This window comes from Sphaerodactylus townsendi, linkage group LG14 (assembly GCF_021028975.2).
Source record: "Sphaerodactylus townsendi isolate TG3544 linkage group LG14, MPM_Stown_v2.3, whole genome shotgun sequence".
NCBI lineage: Eukaryota > Metazoa > Chordata > Lepidosauria > Squamata > Sphaerodactylidae > Sphaerodactylus > Sphaerodactylus townsendi.
In genome coordinates this window covers 23,510,977-23,524,290 of record NC_059438.1, presented here as the reverse complement: position 1 = coordinate 23,524,290, position 13,314 = coordinate 23,510,977, and the positions used below count along the sequence as shown (strand labels likewise).

At 47.7% G+C, this 13,314-nt stretch overlaps 1 protein-coding gene across 3 annotated transcripts in view; it reads right to left on the bottom strand.

The window, feature by feature from the left end:
* The window catches only part of LOC125443776 (BTG3 associated nuclear protein), a 172,179-nt gene that overhangs the window by 95,649 nt on the left and 63,216 nt on the right, over nt 1–13,314 (bottom strand). The gene's annotated exons all lie outside the window — the stretch shown is intronic.

Sequence of the window (13,314 nt, the reverse complement as noted above, 5' to 3'; positions counted from 1 at the left end):
ATGAAAATGGATTTTGCTATTCCGTACAGTAAAATCCAGCTGCAAAATGCATTGAAAGTGCATTATTCTGCACGTGCGGAAGGAGACATAAAATCCTGGAAACAGCAGGTGGGAGAGGTTGCAATGAATCTTCCGCTAGAGATCCCTAGCCCCAGGATTCCTCGGAAGTAGGAATGATTTTTACAACCAGCAACAGCCATCGATTTTGGGTTCCTTCCAGATTAGGATTCCTTGAATTCTCACCAGGCATGTCAGAACCACTGGCAGACAACCTTTTGTTGAGAGCCAGCATGGTGTAGTGGTTAAGAGTGGTGGCCTCTAATCTGGAGAACCGCGTTCGATTCCCTACTCCTCCACGTTTAGCAGTGGACTCTTATCTGGTGAACTGGATTTATTTCCCCGCTTCTACACATGAAGCCTGCGGGGTGACCTTGGGCCAGTCACAGTTCTTCAGAACTCTCTCAGCCCCACTGACCTCACAAGGTGTCTGTTGTGAGGAGAGCAAGGAAGAGGAGTTTGTAAGCTGCCTTGAGTCTCCTTACAGGAGACAGGTGGGGTATAAATCCAAACTCTTCTCTTCTTTTTCTTGAAAGCTCCAGGGACAGAAACATCACAACTACTCTGGGCAATTTGATCACTCTCATAACTTCCCACGAATCTATCCACAAAATACTCCTACCGTTCAGAAGCATTTTGTAGAATTCAACCAATTATGACACCACAGGGGGAGTGAAGTAGTTGCCCCACACACACACACACACACACACACACACACACACACAGAGGGGGGGGGGCTTGAAAATGAGACTTAGCAGCAGTTCCAACTGCAGCTGTCTCTTCAGACCATGCAAAAAAGTATTTTCCCCCATGGAACCCCAAACTAGTTGCTACCTAAGACTTCCCCATACAAACATGTGCCAAGAGACAACTGCTGGTCCCCTGAGGGGTGTGACTGGGAGATCCCCCTGGTGCTTCCACCATTCCAGGGCTGGGGCTGCTGGGAGCTGAGGAGCAGGAGGATCCCACCAGTAAGAATGGGCAGTGCTTGTCTCACTAGTGTTTTTGTGGCCAGCGCCATGGAACCTGACAGCAGCTTAAATGCAGGGTGGGTTTCAAGCAAAGCAGCCACAGAACATACAAGTCTGTTCGAATGTGGTAGGAACCCACGGGGTTGAGCTTCCAAGAGAATAAGGTTTCTAAAAAATGGAAAACTAACGTATCCAACATTGTCAGCATTTCAGGAGTTCCCAGTGAAAACCCATGGAGCTATTTTAATGAAAAAGTCATGTCACGATACCCACAAGAAGTGGACTGGTTTCCTGCTGGGAACTGCAGAAGGGCACAAGCTCAGCCGGCCTCGCCGAACGCGCCACAGACAGGCCAAAGGATTCAAACACACAGAGCTCACGGCAGGGAGTATGCTTATGTTTGAATGTAACATTTCAATCTGCAACAGATCCTCTGAAGATGCCAGCCACAGATGCAGGCGAAACATCAGGAGAGAATGCTGCTGGAACACGGCCATGCAGGAAACCACGCAACACCCCAGTGATTCCGGCCGTGAAAGCCTTCGACAACACAAAAATGCTCAAGATTTATCTAAAAGCCACACGCCCAAGATCAGTTTTTTCACACCATCCCACAAACATAAGGAGGGGACGCTGCATCTCAATGGGTTATTCAGGTAACTTTTCTTCAGCCTATCACAGAAGGAATCAAAAGGAACCTAGGATGCCCACTCATAACTATATCAACGGCATGCTACATGGAAACCCCATTCTCGTGCAGTATTTCACTTGAGAAGAAAACGTTGTGTGACTTCTTCCAAACTGAGACACCAAGCAAGGTGGCGTGATTCGAGACAAAGTCAGTGGGGCGTTAATCCTGTGGTCCCGCAACTACCCACAATAAGCTGAGAACACAGCAGAAGTTGCGTAGGAATTAAGCCCCACAGGCAAGGAAGAGGGGTTGGAGAATTGCTAGCCTGGCCATTCTTACAGGAATTTGCTCAGGGGAGTCCTCCAGCTGTGGTGCTTGGGGGATGAAAAATATCCACCATCCCAACGATCAGCATAAATAGAAGAAACCAGGATTTTTAACGAAGCCACAGAGAGATTCCAGATGTCACCGCAAATAGGAGCATCAGACCAAGGAGTACAGATGTCCAAGCAACAAACAGCAGAAAAGGAAGAAATTCAACAGACAATGAATTTATGCTTGTCAGCTGCGCAACTTGATGGGGGAAGGACTCGTAAATCCTCCCAGCAATCCTGCATTAACATGTCATCCTCAAGAAAGCAAAAGTATTAAAGAATTAGTACTTTAGTTACGCACCCAATCTGCCCAGAACAACACTCCTACTCTGCAGAGATCCTGAAGTAATCCATCACGTTCAATTTTTGGCTCAGATTACGTTGTCCCGCTGGGACGGGCAATTATCCCAAACATTACCAATTTCATCAAATTCAAGGGATTGTGTAATTGAACATGAACTCCCATCCACAACTAGTAATGGCACGACTACAGTTAAACTGAGCAAAGCCCAATCTACCACACAAACAAACAATACAGGGACATTTGGGGCCACTAGCTGGCACTCTTCATGTGATAGAAATGAAGATGCTCCACAGGATGGTTGGCCTGACTCTGCTCGATTGTGTTACGAACAAAGACATACAACAAAGACTTGGAAGTACACCAATTACAAAGAAAATGAGGGAAGCATGGCTCCGGTGGTATGGGCACATTATGCCACTAGAGGAGACTTCTGTTGCAAAAACGACCCTAAACTTTGCCCCTGGAGGCCACCGCCCACGTGGAAGACCAAAGAAATGGTGGATGGGTAGCATCCTGAAAAAGACCCTGTCAGTCATGTGCCGAAACTTTGGAACTCCCTGCCTTTGCCATTCCCACACGAAATTCTCCTTGGCCCTCCTCCCTGTTTGTTTTTACATGTTTATGGGTTTTATTTGCTTATTTATTAAACTTGATTCCATGTTCTCCCCTGCTACAGAAGGCTCAGAGTGACTCACATCTGATAAATATACAATAAAATACCACCCAAATGCATCTACAATAAATTAAATTTAAATATACACCAGCCATTCTCAACCAGGGTTCCCTGGTACCCTGGGGTGCCGTGAGCATGTCCCAGGGGTACCGCGGCAACACTACCGCCACCGCCCCCTCATTTTTGTGGTGTCTCCCACCAGCGCCAGCAAGGACATGGAGCTGGCCCATGGGGCAGGGCCTGCCACAAGGTCAGCAGCCACACACACACACACACCCAGTGCTTCCCTTCGCCCTGCGAGGGGAAGGTGGTGTGTGTGGCAAGCAGGTGCAATGGAAGGGGAAGGTGGAGGGTGGCGGTGGGGGTACCGTGAGATACGAAGAGTGAGGTCAAGGGTACCCTGACCTCGAAAAGGTTGGGAAACACTGATATACACTGTAATCTCTCTCTCTCTCTCCCTCTCTCTCTCTCTCTCTCTCTCTCTCTCTCTCCAAGATGGAGCAAATGCAATGCTCCACCCAATTCTATGACGAAAGAAGGAAGAAAGAGTTTCAAATACTTTCTATAAATTTGGATCCTAAGCGCTTGTCAATGTTAGGAACGTTTTAATGTTTGCCGCCTTGGAGACTGTGAATTGGATGGAAAAGCAGCAAAGCAATTTTTTAAACAAAACAAAATAGTAAATAAATCAGTGTCTTAGTTGTGAATGGACAGACTCCCTTAAGGAGGAAGCGCTGCAAAGTACTGCAGCCATAAGAACAGAAGAGCAGGCCTCCTGGAAAACACTAGCGGTCTGTCTAGTCCAACATTCTGTCTCACGCAGAGGCCAACCGATTCAGAAGAACACAGCAAAGTAAAAGCTTAAAAAAATGTCCCTTGGCTAATATCAGATCCTGAGTAACGACTGAGATCTCTGCTCAAAAGCAATTTTGGTATTAAGTTGTCAGTGTCATGTCAGTCCACAATCTGCAAGGGACCCGTGCCACACAGCACAAGGCCATGACGCCAGCAGCTTGTAACCACTGATACAAAATATTTTATTATAGTGCAACAGGAAGGCATTACCAAGTAGAAACAAACCTTCAAAATGTTTTGAGGATGTTTCTAGGACAGTCAACAGTGAAAACATCATTTACAGATGTAACGAAGCGCACCTTCCTAAATGACAATGAAGTAGAGAAGAGCCATCTCAATTCACAGTACCAGGTCACTGGCAATTCAACATAAAGAAGTCAATCACTACAAGGGGTGCATTCAGACATCGCTTCAGCCAGCATTAAAAGCAACGTGCATGAACTTGGTGTGGCGCCCAGACTTGTGCGCATGCTTCCTCGCTCACTCTTTTCTTTGTGAACAATATCAATGCCGCTGCACAGATAAACCAGCTTTTTAGCTTTAAAAAGGGCTTGGACAGATTTATGGAGGAGAAGTCGATCTATGGCTACCAATCTTGATCCTCTTTGATGTGAGGTTGCAAATGCCTCAGCAGACCAGGTGCTCAGGAGCAGCAGCAGCAGAAGGCCATTGCTTTCACCTCCTGCACGTGAGCTCCCAAAGGCACCTGGTGGGCCAGTGCGAGTAGCAGAGTGCTGGACTAGATGGACTCTGGTCTGATCCAGCAGGCTAGTTCTTATGTTCTTATGTTCTTAAACCAGAGTCAGTTCCCTTCTCACCCCCAACCACTGCAGAGATGCAGAACTGATTTCTGACCACAGTTCCTTCACTGCACACCGAAGGAGTCACGAGAGAAGCACATCAGGCCTTTTTCGCGCCCGTGTCGGTTTCACGTTGGTTCAACAGACTGGTTCAATATGCAGCCTAGAACAACCAGCTCCCAATGTCAGAATGAAAGGTCAGGCGCTCTATGGAGCTGTGGAGGCCAGCACATCAGGCCGCATGTTCACTGCACGCTTCGTTCCGCGCTGGGGAGGAGAACAGCTTATTTCACACGGGCCAGATCACAGCTTGAAACTGAAGCCTGACATTTAAATTAGGATCACCTGTCACCAAAAGCAGCAAGGCCTCCTCTCGTCCTGAAAATGTGCTGTCAGCAACCGAGGCATTGTCTTCTGGCCTTCCAGACTGGAGCAATAAATTAATCATCCTCCTCATAATAAAACCCTGCTTCATATTTTTGAAAACAGGATGATTTAATTTCAGCGTATCAGAACTCGTCGATGGAAAACAAGGGCCAGATTTCCACCCTCTGCTCGTTTGTGCGCTCTCTCTCGCGCTCGCGCGTTTTCTCTTTCTACATAAATATATATTTTAAAAGTGTAAAAGCCTTCCTGAGACATCTTGTTACATAAGCCCTTTTCCACAGCATCGCAGAGCTGCGGCCGGAGGGCCAAAGCCACCCCTGTGTGCCGCCAAGAAAAACTAACTTCGGAATCAACAACAAAAATCTCTCTCCTTCCAAAGGAGCTTGTGGGCTTGGAAAGCGCGGGCATGACAGAAACCCCTCGGCTGCCTGGATTTATTTACATCTCGCCAACAATGGCACTACCTGGCCCTTGAAGGTTTAACCCTTTCAGAAGACCAGAGAGGCGAGGGGGGTGGGGTGGGGGGGAAAGACTGGGCAGCGCGACGGTTTGGAATTCAATTTATGAGTGTTCGTGAACTCATCACTTCCCCCCCGAAGCAGGCAATGCATTTTCCAGATGAGCCTGTGCATTAATTCTCACGCAAGGGAACAGCTTGTATTCAACGCAGGGCTGTTTTTCCTCTCTCGGTGACAACGAGGAATAAATGACTGCAAGGGAGGCTTCCTGACTTTTAAACCCTGCAGGAGAAAATCGCAGGCCGGCTGCTACGAGCCGGCAAGGAGGAACACAAGCGCCGCTTCCACTCCTCCTTTATCGGCTCGTCCCGAAGACTGCAAGGAAAGCACGGTCCTATCAAAACTCCCCGCTGAATGGGGAGCCCAAGTGGGAAGCAGGAGGACGCCAAAGCCCATGGCATCTCCTGGGGCCCACCGAGCGTTTTTTGGAAAGAGAATGGGGCCAGGTGAAGCAAGGCACTTGACTGGTGTTGGGAGATTTAGTTGGTTATATAGATTTTTTAAAACATTGCTTCAGCAGCAGCTGCCACCACAGCACAGAGGTGGAGCACTCATGGGGACATGTGGAGGTCACAGGTCCCTGGGCGCATGCTAGCTGGTCACATGGGGGCCCCCATACCCCTCCTCTTGGCCCCTCCTTGCCAGTCTGTTCCTTCAGCTGGCGGAGACGCCAGCTTTAGGAGCAGCCCGGTGGGGCAAGGCAGGGTTGAAGGGCGGCCTGTGGCAGGCTCCCACCAGCTAAGGTAAGTCAGGTACCGGGGTGGGGGTGGGGGTGGAGCAGGTATTGCCCCAGGTGCCATCCCCTCCCCCCACGCCTCTGTCACAGCACAAGGCTCTTCGCTGCGAGACCAAAGGTAAGCGGTGGCAGCTATTTTGTGGCTGTGCTCACCACGCCGTTCAGAGTTCCAAAGGTGCCCACAGGTTCCAAAAGGCCAGGGACTCCTGCATTACAGCACGCCTTATGTGCCAAGCCCTTCCCATACATGATCCGCCAAACAACTGTGAGGGCCATGACATAGCTCACTCACATTTATGGCGTGTGCCTGCTCTGTATCACTTTAAAATATGATGCATTTCACAAAGAGGGGAGAAATGTTTTTTTTGGACAGAGCCCAGGAAAGGCGGCGAGGGGTTCTGGCTTCTACAGCAAGCCAGATATCTACTGCTCTCAAGATAAAACCATACTGAGACTGCCAATGAGACTACACCACTTATCCAGACAGGTATTTCATCTCGGCACATAAAAGGGCAGACTGTCAACATGTGGGTAAAGAGACGGCAAAAGCTGAATGAGAACTGTCCAAACAGCAAGGCAGAGAGGATTCTGAGCTACTGTGTTGAGGCGGAGGGATGTCTGCCCCTCTTCCAGCAGCTCCAGTTTACTGGGTTGGACAGAACGAGACAACAAGAATCACAGCTTCATGGACACAACCTCATCCCTGAGCCCCCCGGGGGAGGGCGGTATATAAATTAAATTTCAAATTAAAATCAAAATACTCCAATCAAGGCTACAATTTTCACAAAAATACAAAGATGAAGTGCAGTGGAAAATCCACATGACACTAAACCACACTGAATCTGTGAGGCTTCTCTGGTTTGTCCGAGCTTTTGTATTGCTTAGGCCAGGGGTGGCCAACCTATGGCGTTCCGGATGTTCATGGACTACAATTCCCATCAGCCCCTGCCAGCATGGCCAATTGGCCCTGGCTTAGGCCCTGGGAATTCTCCTGAGCAAGAATGGAGCACGTTCACGTAATTTGTAAAGGCCTTTACCTGCGTTGCATGTTGCTGTTTGCAGCAATGACAGCACGCTCATTCGAAACCAACTTGGACAGGACACAGAACAACAGATGCGAAGGGACAGGCCCTTGTTAAGTTCTTTCCCTCGCTAGGTCTCCTCGGAACGGAGCGGTTTCTTGTATCGCATTCTGCATGACTAAGTGGAACGCTTGCGACTCCCCAAGCAAGGGGGTTGTTTGTAGGAAAGAGTCGGAAAGGTAAAATAATCGCTTCAGCGTTCATAAATGATAGGGGGCGTTTGAGCACGGCGGGAGAGAAATGGCTGAATTTCCTGAAATTGCTGCCTTTATTTTAGGTTTATTGAACTGCAATCTAGCCAGCGACAGCAAGCAAAACATATACGTGGAAAAGCATTTTTTAAAAATGTGGAAGTGGGGGGTAAATGCCAGAGTCGAATTCTAATGAGTTTCCATGAGGTCTGCAAGCAGATGCTCGCCCATATGGCATTCTTTCGAACGGCAATTGGAAATCAACATGCAGGGTAATGCTAAGTGCATTCAGCAGGAACGAGGCCCACCAGGTGCCGTGGGTCTTCGTCTCTAGGGAGGCCTGTCCAGGTTTGCAGCCCCCCAGGCACTTGGAATGGTGTTCTGCCTAGCTCTGAAGAGTGTTATTGCCTCCCTCCATATGGCAGCAGTAAGCTGATTTACAAGGAGGGTTGTTTGAAACAGCGGCCAGGTTTTGACAGTTCCAATAAAGAGGATGAAGTGTTTGCAGAGAAGCCCCATAGCAGCCATCAAGCCGCCTCCTGCAGGGCATTTGGTGGGGCAGGCACTGCAGAGGGAGCGCCAAGTCTTCCATTCTGGACCCCCAATATTAGCCCTTTAGATATTTCCCCTTCTGAATACAATAAGGACACCCTCTACAGTATTTAAGTTACTTCTGGAATTACCTGTACCTACGGTCAAAGGTCTGGAATCCATGCCCTACGAGGAGAGACTTAGGGAGCTGGGGATGTTTCGTTGGGTGAAGAGAAGGTTAAGAGGTGACATGATAGCCATGTTTAGATATCTGAAGGGATGTCATGTTGGTGTGGGAGCAAGCTTGTTTTCTGCTGCTCCAGAGACCAGGAGTCATAGGTTCAAGGTAAAGGAAAAGAGATTCCACCTAAACATCAGGAAGAACTTCCTGACCGTCAGGGCTGTTTGGCAGTGGGATGCACTGCCTTGGAGTGTGATGGGGTCTCCTTCTTTGGAGGTTTTTAAACAGAGGCTGGATGACCATCTGTCAGGAGTGCTTTGATTGTGCGTTCTTGCATTGCAGGGGGTTGCACTTAACGGCCCTTGGGGTCTCTTGCAACTCTAGGATTCTGTGATTCCATTAAGACCACATACAGGGAATTTAAGGAGAAAACAGCTGAAGATACAACTCTCCCCAGGATGACAACAACATACGCAAAGGTGGGGCAGCTGCCAGGGCCCAGGGCTTTTGGGAAGGCCCACTCCACAGACCCCACGCCCGTTTACCTCCCCTGCCACCTGCCCAAGTGCCTTCCCCAGCTTATCTGCCTGCAAGCACTCCACCATGAAGGTTCCCAGAATGGATGGGGAAGGGCAGGCCGCTGCTGCACAGGGATAGCACTTCTGGTGGCTACAGCAGCTGCAAGGGTTTGATTAGTAACGGCAGAAACAATGGGCCCATCTATTTTAAAAATTTGGAACAAGCAGTTTTTCAGATAGAACTGACCAGCACAAAAACAAATGCAATCCCAAAAACATTTGCATAAGAATTGTTAGAACTGCCTGATGAAACACTTGCTCTCTGATCACAGTAAGTTAGCGGAATAAACTAAACTATTAGATTCTTCACCTTCGCTGCAATATATTTGTGTGTGTGGGGATGGGGGGGTACCCTAGGTGGAATAAAGCTATGTTGGCATAGCCAAGAAGATGCCCCTTGTCCTCTATTGCTCTCACCCTCTTTGTAAAGAAATTGTCTGAAAGGATTAATGAAGATAATCCAGGTGGGAAGAGATTTAACTTGAGCAAGAACCCAGGCACATACTTCTGGTGGATCAGCCTTGCTTCTAACCTAAGCAGGACACTGGATACACGACAATCCAAGGAATTTGGACTGGATTACTTCTAATTTATGGTAATCGGGCATGTTTAGGAACCACACATAAACTGCGCAGTCATCCAGTCCTGAAAAACATTCAACGCACATGGTTTCTGAAAAAGAATCTCAGAGCTGCTGTGGCCACTCTTCCATCTGGTCCAGTTACATAAGATGGCTGAGCTAACCCTGCGCCAGACGCTTGGAACACAACCCCTAAATATCTGAACACTTTCACTCGTTTGCTCCCACGGCAGTCCACAGGCAGTTTTTGGCACCAACCTTCCTTGGCCCTCAGGTTTAATTTCGCACGCTCGGATCCTCCGAAGGAGGTTTTCTGTTTCCTCCCAATAGCGTGCAGCCTTAAGCAGCCCTTCGAGATGTGAGCAAAATACCCATTTCCTTCACAAGTTAGTCAAGGTGCTTAATGAGCATTTGATTGAAACAAGGTAGCAGGTTAAACATGAGAACAGTTTTCATTTGTGGGTTCTGCTGCTGGAATCCGAGTACTCCATGCACAGCTTTTGAGCAGTGCGGCTCAGAAATCACAGGCACACCCAGCTCTTCTGGCTATGCGAGGTTTCTCATTAGAGCCGTTGGGCAAAGGCGGTGCACTATCAGTTTCCAGATTTAACACCTGGCACAAGGATGCTTAACTGAAAGAGAGGGGATAGGCAGAACTCCCCATGTTAATAGCAGCAATACGACCAGTAAGATTTATAGCCTGTACGTTAATAACTTTTTATTAGCAGAACTCTGGTTGAGAGGAATGTTCAACAAATGTTTGGGATTTAATACAAAAGTCAAAAACTACATGGCTAAAGCAGACAATAAGACTGACACCATATTTCAAGGCTGAAGTCCCCCCCCCCCCCACTCTGAAATCTTGCCCCATTCAACCCCACAAATAACCAATGTGATGGGTCATTAAACCATTCAAGACCTAAGCTTGTTGGCTCAAAACAAATTATTTTGCCACACAGATGATTTAGGAAGCATGGCTCTTATTTATTTACACTCCCACCTATCAACAAATTATCTTCAAGGCATCAAACAATTGACTGAACACAATATTTACAAAGCTACCCTGCAGCTTTCGGGCTGATTCTTCTGATGCCAGCCGTTCCTGGGAAATTGACATTCTTTCTGGCAGCAAGAGGGGGCCCCTGCAAGCTCCCCACAGCTGCTCCTTCCTAGCCAACATGTTTAATAATCTTGGGCAAACCTGAGCATTCAGACCAAAAAAGGTCCAACGTGACTTCAGCGATTCTGTTGCTGTTGCTTAGAATAGATCTTGTTGGAATTCCGATCCATTGGGACAACTGAATCTACCATTGCTACGACAACCAATTTCAACACCCAAGTGAGAAATGGCGTCCCAAACAGATGCAGGTCTGCGGTACAAAAACCTTTTCAAGCACAAACCTTCTCTCCCACTGCTGTTCAAAATCACAGTGACCAGAAAGAGGAAGGCTAATCCCAGAGTTCACAATCCCACACAAACAGCAGGACACAAACCCCACCAGTCACCTCCAGCTGTGCTGGACCCCCTCAAATTGCAGAAAAAAACTTTGAGCCTAGTTGCTTATCTAACCTGAAGAAGTATGCAGGCACAAGAATAACACTTAGTTGGTCTTAAAAGGTGCCCCTGGACTCAAAACATTTTTCTGCCGCTTCAGTCCAACACCTGAATCTCTCCTCAAATTATGGCATTGCCAAGCTTTAATTACTCGTACAAAGAGCCCGCCCTAACTGAATTCCTATTCCATGAAAGCCCCACAACATTGGATATGCGAGGCCATTTTCGCAACCTGGGATAGTACTGTCTAGCACAGGGGTCTGCAGCCTGCGTTGGCCATCTGTCAGGGGCTGCTGGGAATTGTAGTCCATGAACATCTGGAGAGCCGCAGGAATAGAAAGTGTGAACGTCAGGAAGCCAAGTAGGATGGAGGGGATCTGTGGCAGCGCTCAGTTCCTGCCATCGCCAAGTAAAGAGTCTCAGTTAGCAGGTGAGATGGAAGGCTCTTCTCTGCCTGAAACCCAAGAGAGCCACTTAGGAACAGGCCGGTAGTCTGATTCAGTGTTAAGGCAGGTTCCTATCTTTTTAGAATTCCAATGTGTTCTCCTTTAATTCAGTGTGAGAGCGGTCTGCCTCACCATCGGAGACTCAGCGAAGGAGGCAGGTACTTATTTATTTCAAGCATTTATTACCTACAAACACGCTTTGTGTTTAGGGGACACCCACAAAGTGGCGTAATCTATAAGAAGCTGCTCACCCTACTGCTTCTGAAGGCAGCAAAGTCTTATCAGCCCTATCCCATTGTCATAGCTTGAAGGAAACATCCCCCCTAAAAACTGGCATTATTCTTCTGCAGCCAGTTTTGCGAGGCTGTACTATAAAGCTTAATCCACCAAGAATATTTCCCTTCTTTTTTATTATTCAGATCTTTTAAGATATCAGCTGCACCTGGCTTGCCAACTGTCTCCGAAAGAGGTCTGTACCTGCAAGTCATACATCCATAGATAAACTTCATCTTAACTTAACAGGAAGAACATAAAAGCTTATTTTCCTTGCTCTGTATTTTTAGGCTTGCGTAATCTGTGTTTTAGGTTGCAGCCGTCTGTCTGGACTGGTTTAAACGCAGATGAGTTCCAGATGAAGCACATCCAACAGCAGATGAATTGCACTGATAGCAAAATTCAATAGACAAGAAAGCCAGGTTATTACACTCCATGTGACGCGGAGAAGATTATTATTATTAATAATTTTGTAAAGATGTGTTTTAAAACTGAACATTCTCTTTCTGACCTTTTTGTGCTTCTGGTGTCCATTTCTGTTATCATGCAGCAACGTCTCCGAATGAGGTGAACCAAAAATATGTGTATGAAGCTGCCTTACACGAAGTCAGATTATCAATCCATCTAGCTTGGCACCGTCTACTCCAGGGGACTGCAACCTGAGGCTCTCCAGATGTTCATGGACAACAAGTCCCATCAGCCCCTCCCAGCATGGTCAACTGGCAGTGGCTCTCCAGGATCTGGAACTCTTATTGGCAGTGGCTCTCCAGGATCTGGAATCTTTCCACAGCAGTCGATACCTGAATTACTTACACTGACGATGCTGGGATCAGGCCTCAGACGTCTGCATGCAAAATATGTGCCCTTCCACTGAGCCCCAGCCCCTACTCAGCTGTCTGAAAAGTCCCTAGAACCGAAGAGTTGCGCGCTCTGCCCTGTGTACCGTGTCCCTCACTCATGATTTCCTACAGCCAACTTACTTGTTGCTGCCTGTCCTTCATCCCAACACAACATTCCTTACAACAGGCAGCTGCTTGACACCTCAGATGCAGTCCAATACTTCCTTCCATAACCAGCCCAGAAAACTCAATATGCCACCCTCACCTGCGTGGTCAATTCAACACACACCTGCCTATTGCAGGGTTTTTGTTTTCTAAAGACGTGGCTTTGGCTGTTCAGCCTCCCACCAGATCAGGGTGCCCTTGAGTTAGCAAAACCTTGCGATCAAACTAAGGGAGGGGAGGGGCTGCCACGGCACCACAAAAAGTCTTCAGCCTCCAGAGGCACCACTAAATCAGTGTCCTGAAAATGCGAGATCAATGAGCATTTGGGGGTATGACCTTTCAAGAGTTACTGCTCTAAAGGGAACACTGATTCTCAAAAAGCTTTCACCCTGGAATTCTTGTTGGTCTCTTAAGGTGCTACTGGACTTCAACCTACCTATTCCACTGCAGGTTAACACGGCTACCCTTTGCAATTCTGTTTGGAAAATGATGAGATATTGAGGTAATCAGCACAATGTCATTTTAGGAAAGGCAAGCTTCACTATTTCCTGGGCTGATGTTCCTGTCACACATGCTTGGTGGAGAAA